The 10,027-nt window shown below is 44.2% G+C and overlaps 1 long non-coding RNA gene across 1 annotated transcript in view; it reads right to left on the bottom strand.

The window, feature by feature from the left end:
- Positions 1-9,191, bottom strand: part of LOC309522204 — a 74,368-nt gene extending 65,177 nt beyond the window's left edge. Inside the window, exon 1 of the long non-coding RNA XR_014214976.1 lies at positions 9,041-9,191. This is a non-coding gene — a long non-coding RNA (uncharacterized lncRNA). The remainder of the gene's footprint in view (positions 1-9,040) is intronic.
- Between the last annotated feature and the right edge of the window lie 836 nt (positions 9,192-10,027).

The raw sequence follows: 10,027 nt of genomic DNA on the forward strand, positions 1-10,027 counted from the left end.
AATCCCGACTAAAGAACTGTGGCAAGAGAAATTGATGGACTATGCAGAATTGGTGAAATTGACACACAAACTACGTGATAAGGACAACTGTGACTTTAAAGAAGAATGGGAACCTTTTACAAAGTACTTAAAGAAACAACAAAATGAACTGGACTCCTTGGCAGGCTTTTGAATAAACATTTACAAACTTTTTATTGGTAATATACAGATAGATAAGTTAAGGATCTTTACAATTTTATAAAATGCAGAGAATAACATGTGCCGAGAAACCAGAAAGAGGAGCTGAGAAAAGTCTAGGGGGAGGGGGTCTTCTTTTCTTGGGGAGGGAAAAATGGGGGGGGGGATGAGGATGATGTATTTGGGATAAATTACTGTGTTGAAATTTCTAATAAAAAATATTTTTAAAAAAGACGCCCAAAGCCAGCTGGTCCTCATCGGGGTGGAGAAAGGGGAGTGTGGTGGGGGCGGTATGACCTGGGTGTCACTGCCGAGGGGGGTGATAAAATGCTGGGTGGCACGAATGATGGGGTGGCTTGGGCGCCCGCAGGCTCCATGCTGCCCCAAACGGTCCGCCCGCTGCCTCCCCCTCTGCTGTAGGGTGGTTGAGTGGGAAGAGGCAGGCAGACCCCTTGGAGGCCCCACGGAGCATCCTGCTCCGACTGGTCCCGCCCACATGGGTGGCTGGCCCCGCCCCTGGGAGCAGGGTATGTGTGCCATCCCAGGCACCAGATCAGCTGGCTCTGCCACTGGTTCTCATCAGTGCCAGCTAGTTCTCCGCAGTGCCTTCTCCTCTGTGGAGGCTGATCAGCTGCAGGAAGAGTCCTTCTGCCTTCTCCCCCTTCAGGCTGCTGTTCAGCAGCCGAAGCTGACTCCTGGGCCATGACACATGGGCTGCTTGCGCGCTTTGCGGGTCTTTGGAAAAGGGCATTTGGCCCGGAAAATCTGGACTTCTCTGCACAAATAGCATATTGACATGCTCCACCCTGTTGTTGAGAAGATAGCTGAGAGAACCATTTTACCAAATTTCTCACGGGGAGAAGAAATTATCCCAAGGGTTTCTCAGCGATGGGGTGCACCATTCGCAGTGGTAGTAGCAAGCTTCTTTTCCCCTAAGGACTTTGTGTGTGCTGCCGCATAAGCCAAAACTGCTTTGGCAGCCTGGCCACCATTTTGTATCCTCCACCACAGCCCATACCTTGGCACCATTTTGAGGCACTGCGTGTTAGTTTTGCGGGGCAGGGAGTTGAGAGCAGCTACAAAAGATGGGGCATATTCAGGGGAAATTCTATGAAGTAGCCTTCTTTATTATTTAAGGTAAGAAAATAAGAATCCTAGGCATTCCACCCCCGCCCCCAAATTTCCTATGAGAAATGTTGGCTGAGCTCTAGTCAGAACAAACAAATGGCTGGCTACATGGAACAATTTCATGCAGTTTCTACTCAGCAGCCATAACATGTTCAGCAACCCCCCCATTCGTCTCAAGGGACTGGCCTGTATTAGAATATAAAATTAGCTAAAACTTTGAAACTTTGGCGGTCATTGCAATGGTATCACAAGAATAATGTCTGGAACCGGGGGGAGGGTGGAATTAAGGCATGTTTTTCTGTCAGTTTTTCATGAGCCTTCAAGCCTGGTGCATCTGCTACTCCATTTTTATATATAAAACAAAAAACTTGTTTTAAGGCTTGCAGGTGTGATTCATGTGGGAGAGAACATCTGTAACTCTCAGCAATGAATGGAGAGAAATACATGCAAAGCTGGCGAATATCAGCTGCTAGCAAATCTCAGCCGTTGCAATGCTTTCCAAATTCACAAATTATGAATATACAGCTTGGAGACAAGTACACTTCTCCAGCTGTGCATTCTTAGCTTCTGCAATGTGTTCTGGACATTTGTTAACAGTTTTCTTCACACTGAGAATTGTTCTACAGCCTATCATCATGTTTTTCAGTTACTTACTTTCTTTTTTTAAGCCTCAATATAGAAATGATTGTTTGGGAGTTGAGCCAGTTGAGTGTCAATGGCCTCCTCGGTTTTTGACAGAGATTTTGAAATGAAAGGTAAAAACAGAAGTTGCCAAATAAAATCCTGCTGCATTTTTTAGCAAATTTAAAATGCCAAGTGATTGAGCAGAAGCCAGTTCTTTTCTTTTGCACTACACTAACTTTGGGCATAATTTACAAGGGAAGTTATCTTGTACATCCCCTGCTAAAATGAATGGGTTTTACAGTGGTTTGCTAGGGATGTTGGGAAAAATCTGATCTTTGCTAATTCCTGCACTAAATGACCTGATTGGCACCTCATTTCATTTCATAATAACCTTCAATTTTGGTGTGTCTGAAAATGAAATATCAGTTGGAGAGAAAGATTTCTGTCATTTCTTCCCCATGTTGTAGCACAGTGCTGATACTACCAAAGGTTGGCAGGAATTGTCTCCGGGGTCATGTCATTAACATCTCACTTTTAGGTGCACAACTAAGGTTTCCTAAATGTAAAAATTAAAATGTAATGTGTGAATGAGACCAGCTGCAAATATACTCTTATATGAGTATATGAGTATATGAGTCAGTGCTAACTGCAGCGCCCTGTCAAATGAACACTTGTAGAAAACCTGGGTTTGCTGGAATGCCCAACATTATCTCGTTGTTTTTGGAGTTTTCCAGCTTACCTCTGCATTTAACAGAGTTGTTTTGACACTGGACATTCTATAAAGCGTGTTCACATCAAAAGAGAGCACGTGTTGCGGTTGGGGCCGAACAAAACCCCATTTTAGTGGCCAGGCCATAGATAGCTAGAGGCCTGGGATCAGATGGGAGGATGTTGTTGCTGGGGCAAATTTGATGTTGCCAATTTAGGGGTGGGATTAATGGCCTTATATAAGCAGGGTCCACAGCTTTCTCTTTCTCTTTTGCTGTGGACACCAGATCTCCCGCCCGCCCTCCCTTGCTGGGGCTTGCGCCTTGACCTTGCTCTGCCTGTCATGGGGTCGTCCGCCTTGGTGTGGGGGCCCAGTAGGAATTTTTCCAATCGGCTGATTAGTGCGTGCCTTTTGGGTTTTGCCTACTGCTTAGCAAATCGTCACAACTTGTAAGGTTGGCGGTTAGGCATTGGTTAAAAATTGGTTGATGGAGGGGTATGGATTGGCTGTGCCTGCCCCTCCAATGCTGCTGCTGACGGGTATTCCGTTAAAGGAATTCTGAAGCTTACCATCCCCTTCGTCCAAACCCTGACGGCAGGGTGCGGGCCGCGTAAGCTTCAAGGGACAAGCGCGGAGTAGCTGAGGGCCTGTGACGCAGCTCCAGCTGACTCTGTCCCTTGTTCCTCCGGGACTGACTAGGGAGTCAGTGCTGTCCCCCATGGCGGGGGGTGACAGATAGTCAACCAATGCCTAAGCAACCACTCTCAATTTGTATTTAAATAAAGTTGTGACCAAAATTATGCCAAAAACCTTAAACAAAAATTACGTGTGATGTGTGAGTTATTGGGGAAGGGGTTTTGGGGGACCTCAACACGCAACTAGACATATTGCTATTATAAAAGGTGAACCTCAGAACACAGATGATCTCAAATTGTGTAGCTGTCTGTAGAAGTAACTAAATCTTTTAAGAACATATTCCTTAGAAAGAATGTCTGCTCTTCATCAGCTGCTATTTTCAGCAGCTACTATTTTTCTCTAAACAAGATGCGTAGAACACTGATGTGTATTTGAACTTTTTTAAAGCTTATTGATGGTTTTTAAAGCTTATTGTTGGTTTGGGGGCGGGGGTGGCGCTGTGGGTAAAACCTCAGTGCCTTGGACTTGCCGATCGTATGGTTGGCGGTTTGAATCCCTGCGGCGGAGTGAGCTCCCGTCTTTCGGTCCCAGCTCCTGCCCACCTAGCAGTTCAAAAGCACCCCTAAGTGCAAGTAGATAAATAGGTACCGCTTTATAGCGGGAAGGTAAATAGCGTTTCCGTGTGCTGTGCTGGTGCCGGCTCGCCAGAGCAGCTTCCTCACGCTGGCCACGTGACCCGAAAGTGTCTGCGGACAGCGCTGGTTCCCGGCCTCTAGAGTGAGATGAGCGCACAACCCTAGAGTCGGACACGACTGGCCCGTACGGGCAGGGGTACCTTTACCTTACTATTGTTGGTTTGTTGAATGTTTTAAATAGTTGTTTTAAACTATTTTAATGGTGATTTCATTGGGTTTTGTCACTGTAAACCACTTGGAGAAGTTTTCTTTTTTCAAAACAACAACAATAATTGAACAATGTATAATTTTCATGAAATAATTAAACATATATCATGTGCCAGTAGTGTTGAGGCAGTGTTCGTGGGCCCAGCCTCCTTTCCTAAACTGTAGGGCAGTGGGCAGATTTGAAGGTAGACTATGGCACCTCATAGCTAAATTCTTACTCGGGCATGAAGCTAATCAGACAGCCTTGGCCAAATCACCATCTCCCACAGATTGACCCACCTTAGTGACAGCTGTTGTGAGGATAAAAAATGGAAGAGTCCTTGGATGTGAATTAGAGCAATCAGCCATCTCTTTGTGATTCACATTAGTTACATCTTGAGAGACTCAAAATGATTTTCCTCCCTGCATTATTTAATAAAATTCCTTGCAACAATGAACCCTCCCTCAAGATGCAGAATGTACTCTTAAAGTATCAGTGTAAGAATCAATTGTGTCCAGAGAAAGGAAATGAATTCTGTGTGAGAGGGAGAGGGAGAGGGAGGGAGGGAGGTTGGCTACGTTTAGCATTCATCCTTCTGTAATATAGAGTCTGGATGCAGTTGTTTCTTAACCAGATCCTGCTGAGAAGGTCTCATTATTATCTCTGCTCTTTTCTAAATTGCAATGACAAAACGTTAATCAACAATACATCATTCTGATTCTTGATTCTGATTCTTTACTTAACCAATTTGTCACAAGTTGCTATGCGCATTTATAGGGTAACTACACCCTTAGAAAGATTTCAATAGAATACACACAGCTGTTGACACAAAAAAGGCAAACATTTGCCTTGTTTTGGTATTGACTTTAATACCATACTTTGGAATATTTTAGAGTCTTGATGTTTCACTGTTCGGAACAAGGTGACCTTGCTCTTCTACAGCAAATGTTTGCATTCCGTAACAGCTAGAGATGCATGTAATCTACAGGAAAAAATATATTTTCCACAAATACAGGCCAATGTTAAAATGCATCCACTTTCACTCTGCTCTCTTACTTGCGGTTTTTCATGGGTGTTGCAGCGTGGCTGGATTTCATTGGCCCCCATATTCTCAGCAAGCTGCATTTCAATATTTCATGCATGGCTCTGTGGAAGAACTCCAGCCTTCTAGCTTTCACAGTCACAAACTTGAGAGAACTTGGGGGGCACTATGGCTTCAGGTCTGAATCTTCTTTTATAGTGGAATCTTCCTCATTCTTTCTCCCAAAGCACCCATCAGATTTTTTATGCAGAGATTTATTTCTTTGTTTAGTTATGTTGTTTTCTTCCCTGCCTTTCACCACAAGGTCCCAGGGCAGGTTACAACAATTTAAAAATACAATATTAAAATCAGTTAACACAAATTGTATTCTTCTACCCAGTGCTTTTTTTCTGGGGGGCACGCAGGAGTACGCATACCCCTAAGCATTTTGTGACTCTTTGTACTTTTGTCCATTTACTGTATTTATTTTTTTCACGATTTGAACTATAAAATGGTGATTTTCTTGAGTCAAAATGAGAGTACCCCTTAACATTTTTTTAAAGAAAAAAAGCACTGGCTCTACCTACAGCATGAAGTGGTACAGTCCAGAATTTCCCCCACCTAATTTGCTGTGTGGGTAGCCTTTCGTCAGGGCTTATCTTAGCCACATTTACGTCTTGCCCTGTTCTTTCTAACCAGAGGTCTGTGTTTTAATGTTCTGTGTCCATACATTTGCCAGAGCTTTTCCTGCAGGAACCTGCTCTTTAAAGCTGAATTGGAGCAAACATCAATTTGTTTTTCCGGTGGATTGACGTTTGCTCCGATTCAACTTTAAAGAGCAGGTTCCTGCAGGAAAAGCTCTGGAACGAAAGAGGGTGTTCAGCCACAGAGCTTTAAATTGCAAACTGTGCCAGGAAAGAGCGAAGGAAAGGTAAGTGTTGATAAGTCTTAGCTGAGGTGAAATAGTTTATACTTGTTTATTTTATTTACAAAATATATGAGCTGTGCTTTCATTAGAAGTATTATAAGAAGGTGGCATATAACATATAAAAGCAAAACCAACAAAGATATCCATTAAAAACATGATTGGATTAAAATGAAAATTCCTTAACTTAGATCCAATGTACACAAAGGAGGGCCTTGATCCCTACATTAATGGCCAGCAATTCATCTAAAGCAGAAGTGGGGAACCTTCAGGTGCTATTGAGCTCCCATCAACCCCAACCAACATGGTCAATGATCATGGCAGTTGTAGGCCAGTCACTGAAGAGCCACAGGCTTCCTACTCCTGACCTAAAGTGAAATAGTGTCAGGGAAGAGGAGTGGTGGAGACCGCCTCCCAATCCTGACCCTTCCAGGGAAGAGGAAGAGGAAGACAGTATAGATTTACAAGGGTTTGTGGAAGGTCACAGCTCAGAGGTAGATGAGGGGAAAAGTTGGGAATAATAATAATAATAATAATAATAATAATAATAATAATTTGTTTATACCCCACCCACCTGGCTGGGTTTCCCCAGCCAATATGGGTGGCTCCCAATATCATCATCATCATCATTATCACCACCACCACCACCATCATCTGAAGGGCTGCCTTCAGATGTCTTCTAAAAGTCAGATAGTTGTTTATTTCCTTGACATCTGATGGGAGGGCATTCCACAGGGCCACTACCCAGAAGGCCCTCTGCCTGGTTCCCTGTAACCCCACTTCTCACAGTGAGTGAACCGCCAAAAGGCTGGGTTCTATGGCCTCTCTCTGTAAAGTTTGAAATAAAGAAGGACTGTAAGAAATAATGGGAAAGGAGGAGCAAGCAGAGCCAGAGCAGCAGTCGGCTGGCACGTTGTCAGTAGAAAGCATTCCAGAACCTCCATCTCCCAGAACCCAGTGAGCCTTAAAAGTAGGAGAGCAAAGAGCTCAAAGACAGAGGGCACGTAGCAGCACCCACAGAAGTGGCGAACGAGGAAGTGGGAGAGATGGTGGGTGGAGATTCACATGGGAAAACGCTGTTATCTAAGAGGCTGGGTTCTATAGCCTCTCTCTGTAAAGACTGAAATAAAAAAAGGACTGTAAGAAACTTTTCCTTGTCTTTATACTTTGCTGGCCAACCAGCTGGAAGCCATTGGCAGCACCCTGATAGATTGTCCGGAGTGAATCTCCACCCTCACATTCTCTCCCACTTCCTCATTCACCATTTTTGCAAGTCTTGCCGTGAGTGCACCCTGCTTTGCGGCAGTGGGCGAGGAATGCCACCCCCTCGTTAGGAGACGCTCCACCACTGACTGGGAAGATAGCATTGCAGCTCCACCCAACTGGATGAGGCATTTCTGATAGCAATCGTAAGAGATGAGCATGAATCAAGCCTATACATTCACTGCAAAAGAGCATCCACACACCCCAACCAGGAAAACAACCTGCACAGACAGTGGTCAGATGCAGGCCACCCCCACCCCAGAATGGAGCAGCTTAACATGTTGTTGATGTGGCAGATCTGCACATGTCAGTGTTTTGCACAAGCTTTCTCTAATTCGCTGAATTATGCACATGTATGTCTGTACATGTATGTCTGTACTGGTCTCATCACCTCCTGGCAAATAGAAGGGGAAGAAATGGAGGCAGTGAGAGATTTTACTTTCTTGGGCTCCATGATCACTGCAGATGGTGACAGCAGCCACGAAATTAAAAGACGCCTACTTCTTGGGAGAAAAGCAATGACAAACTTAGACAGCATCTTAAAAAGCAGAGACATCACCTTGCCAACAAAGGTCCGTATAGTAAAAGCTATGGTTTTCCCAGTAGTGATGTATGGAAGTGAGAGCTGGACCATAAAGAAGGCTGATCGCTGAAAAATTGATGCTTTTGAATTATGGTGCTGGAGGAGACTCTTGAGAGTCCCATGGATTGCAAGAAGATCAAACCTATCCATTCTAAAGGAAATCAGCCCTGAGTCCTCACTGGAAGGACAGATCGTGATGCTGAGGCTCCAATACTTTGGCCACCTCATGAGAAGAGAAGACTACCTGGAAAACACCCTGATGTTGGGAAAGATGGAGGGCACAAGGAGAAGGGGACGACAGAGGATGAGATGGTTGGACAGTGTTCTCAAAACTACCAGCATGAGTCTGACCAAACTGCGGGAAGCAGTGGAAGACAGGAGTGCCTGGCGTGCTCTGGTCCATGGGGTCACGAAGAGTCGGACATGACTAAACAGCTACACAACAGCAACAATGTCTGTATATATGTGTGCATGTACATGTGTGCCACCCACTTTTCAATAATCAAAAGGCACAGGGGCTAAAGGGAACTCCACTCTGCTGCCCTACCACATACAAAAAAAAAATAACTGATTGGAGTGTTTGAACTGCCCTCTAATGCCTAGAACTTGAAAAGGCAATTGCCCTGGCTTCCCGCTCCATCTCCTGCCTTTTAATCCCTTTTCCCATACATGCTCCCTGGACTGCTTAGATTCAGGCATGTATGCTCAATCAAATGCCTTTTCAAGATGTTACTTTCCTGTTACAGATCTTTTCTTTTTTTAAAGCATGCATGCACACACGCGCACACACACACGTTTCAATGTAAAAATTGGTTTAAAACAAGGATGAAGAAGCCCTTTGCTTGCTGGTATTCATAATACGCCTATTTGCTAATAAGCAGTAAAATGAAAGGGGTGGGGGGAAATGGAGCAGAGAAAGTACTAACATTCCATTGCCTGAGAACCAAAGCATGGAGAGTTAGTTTAGCATAGCTCTGGTCTCTGAAGGCTACTGTGCTCAGATTTCAAACTGCAGATTTACAGGCACAGCGTGCGGCTGTCTATGCCGCCTCCGAAAGCAAAGCCACGTAGCTCGATGCAAGTCAGCTGTACCTGCAGTCCAATGTTGTTGCGTGCCTCAAACTTTTTTTGTTTTGTTTTGTTTTTGGAAACGGGGACTGATTTCATCAGGAAAGCACACTGTAAAAAAAAAACACACCAAAAAACACACACACAACCCAACACAATGGTGTTAAGTGAGCAGATATCAAACTGTGGATTACAAGAAGGAATGTTTGGTTTTGCAAAAGAAAGAGTGGGCAGGGCTTTGTGTGGTGGAAGGGACAGAGTCTTACAAGCTCCTCTCGTTCTCTGCACAGCACACAGCACACTGCATGAGCCTCACTGGGAAAATTCAAATAAGCAGCTCTAGTAGCATAACGTGATTTGGCAAGAGTTTCGCCTCGGAGTGTGGTTGTGAGGTCCCCACAAGCTAACATATGCTTTGAGTAAGCTGGAGCGTTCGAAGTCTGAGCTTCTAAATCTCTTGCTTTAATTTTTCTTTTCTTTTTCTTTTTTTAAGGAATGTCAGAAACCTAACCAAAAGTTGTTAGCTGTGGACAAAACAATGCATTGTGAAATGAGAGATCATCTTGAGGAAGAGGAGTGAGCGGGGTTGAGGAGCGGGGATGGGGGAGATACTTAAGTCTATCCTCCGCAAAGATAGGGAAGAAAGGGGAGTGGGAGGAGGGAGGAGGGAGTGAGAAAGATGTCTGCTTATGATTATGGGATGAACTTTGAACTTTTCCTATTGTTCCAGCCAAAGACTTTTGAATGCTAATGTTTAAAGAAGTCTGTTATGGTATTTTAAAGGGTGGACTGGAACAGGCATATCATTCTAGAAAGAGAAAGAAAGAAAGAAAGAAAGAAAGAAAGAAAGAAAGAAAGAAAGAAAGAAAGAAAGAAAGAAAGAGAGAAAGGGATTTTTTAAAAGAAAGGACAGCAACAAGTTTTCACAATACACAAATGCATTTGGAGACATGCCTTCAAACACCCGTTGCCAACCCCGGAATGTGGAAACAAAGATCATCTTTTCATCTG

This window comes from Podarcis vaucheri, assembly GCF_965113315.1.
Source record: "Podarcis vaucheri genome assembly, chromosome: 17".
NCBI classification, from domain to species: domain Eukaryota; kingdom Metazoa; phylum Chordata; class Lepidosauria; order Squamata; family Lacertidae; genus Podarcis; species Podarcis vaucheri.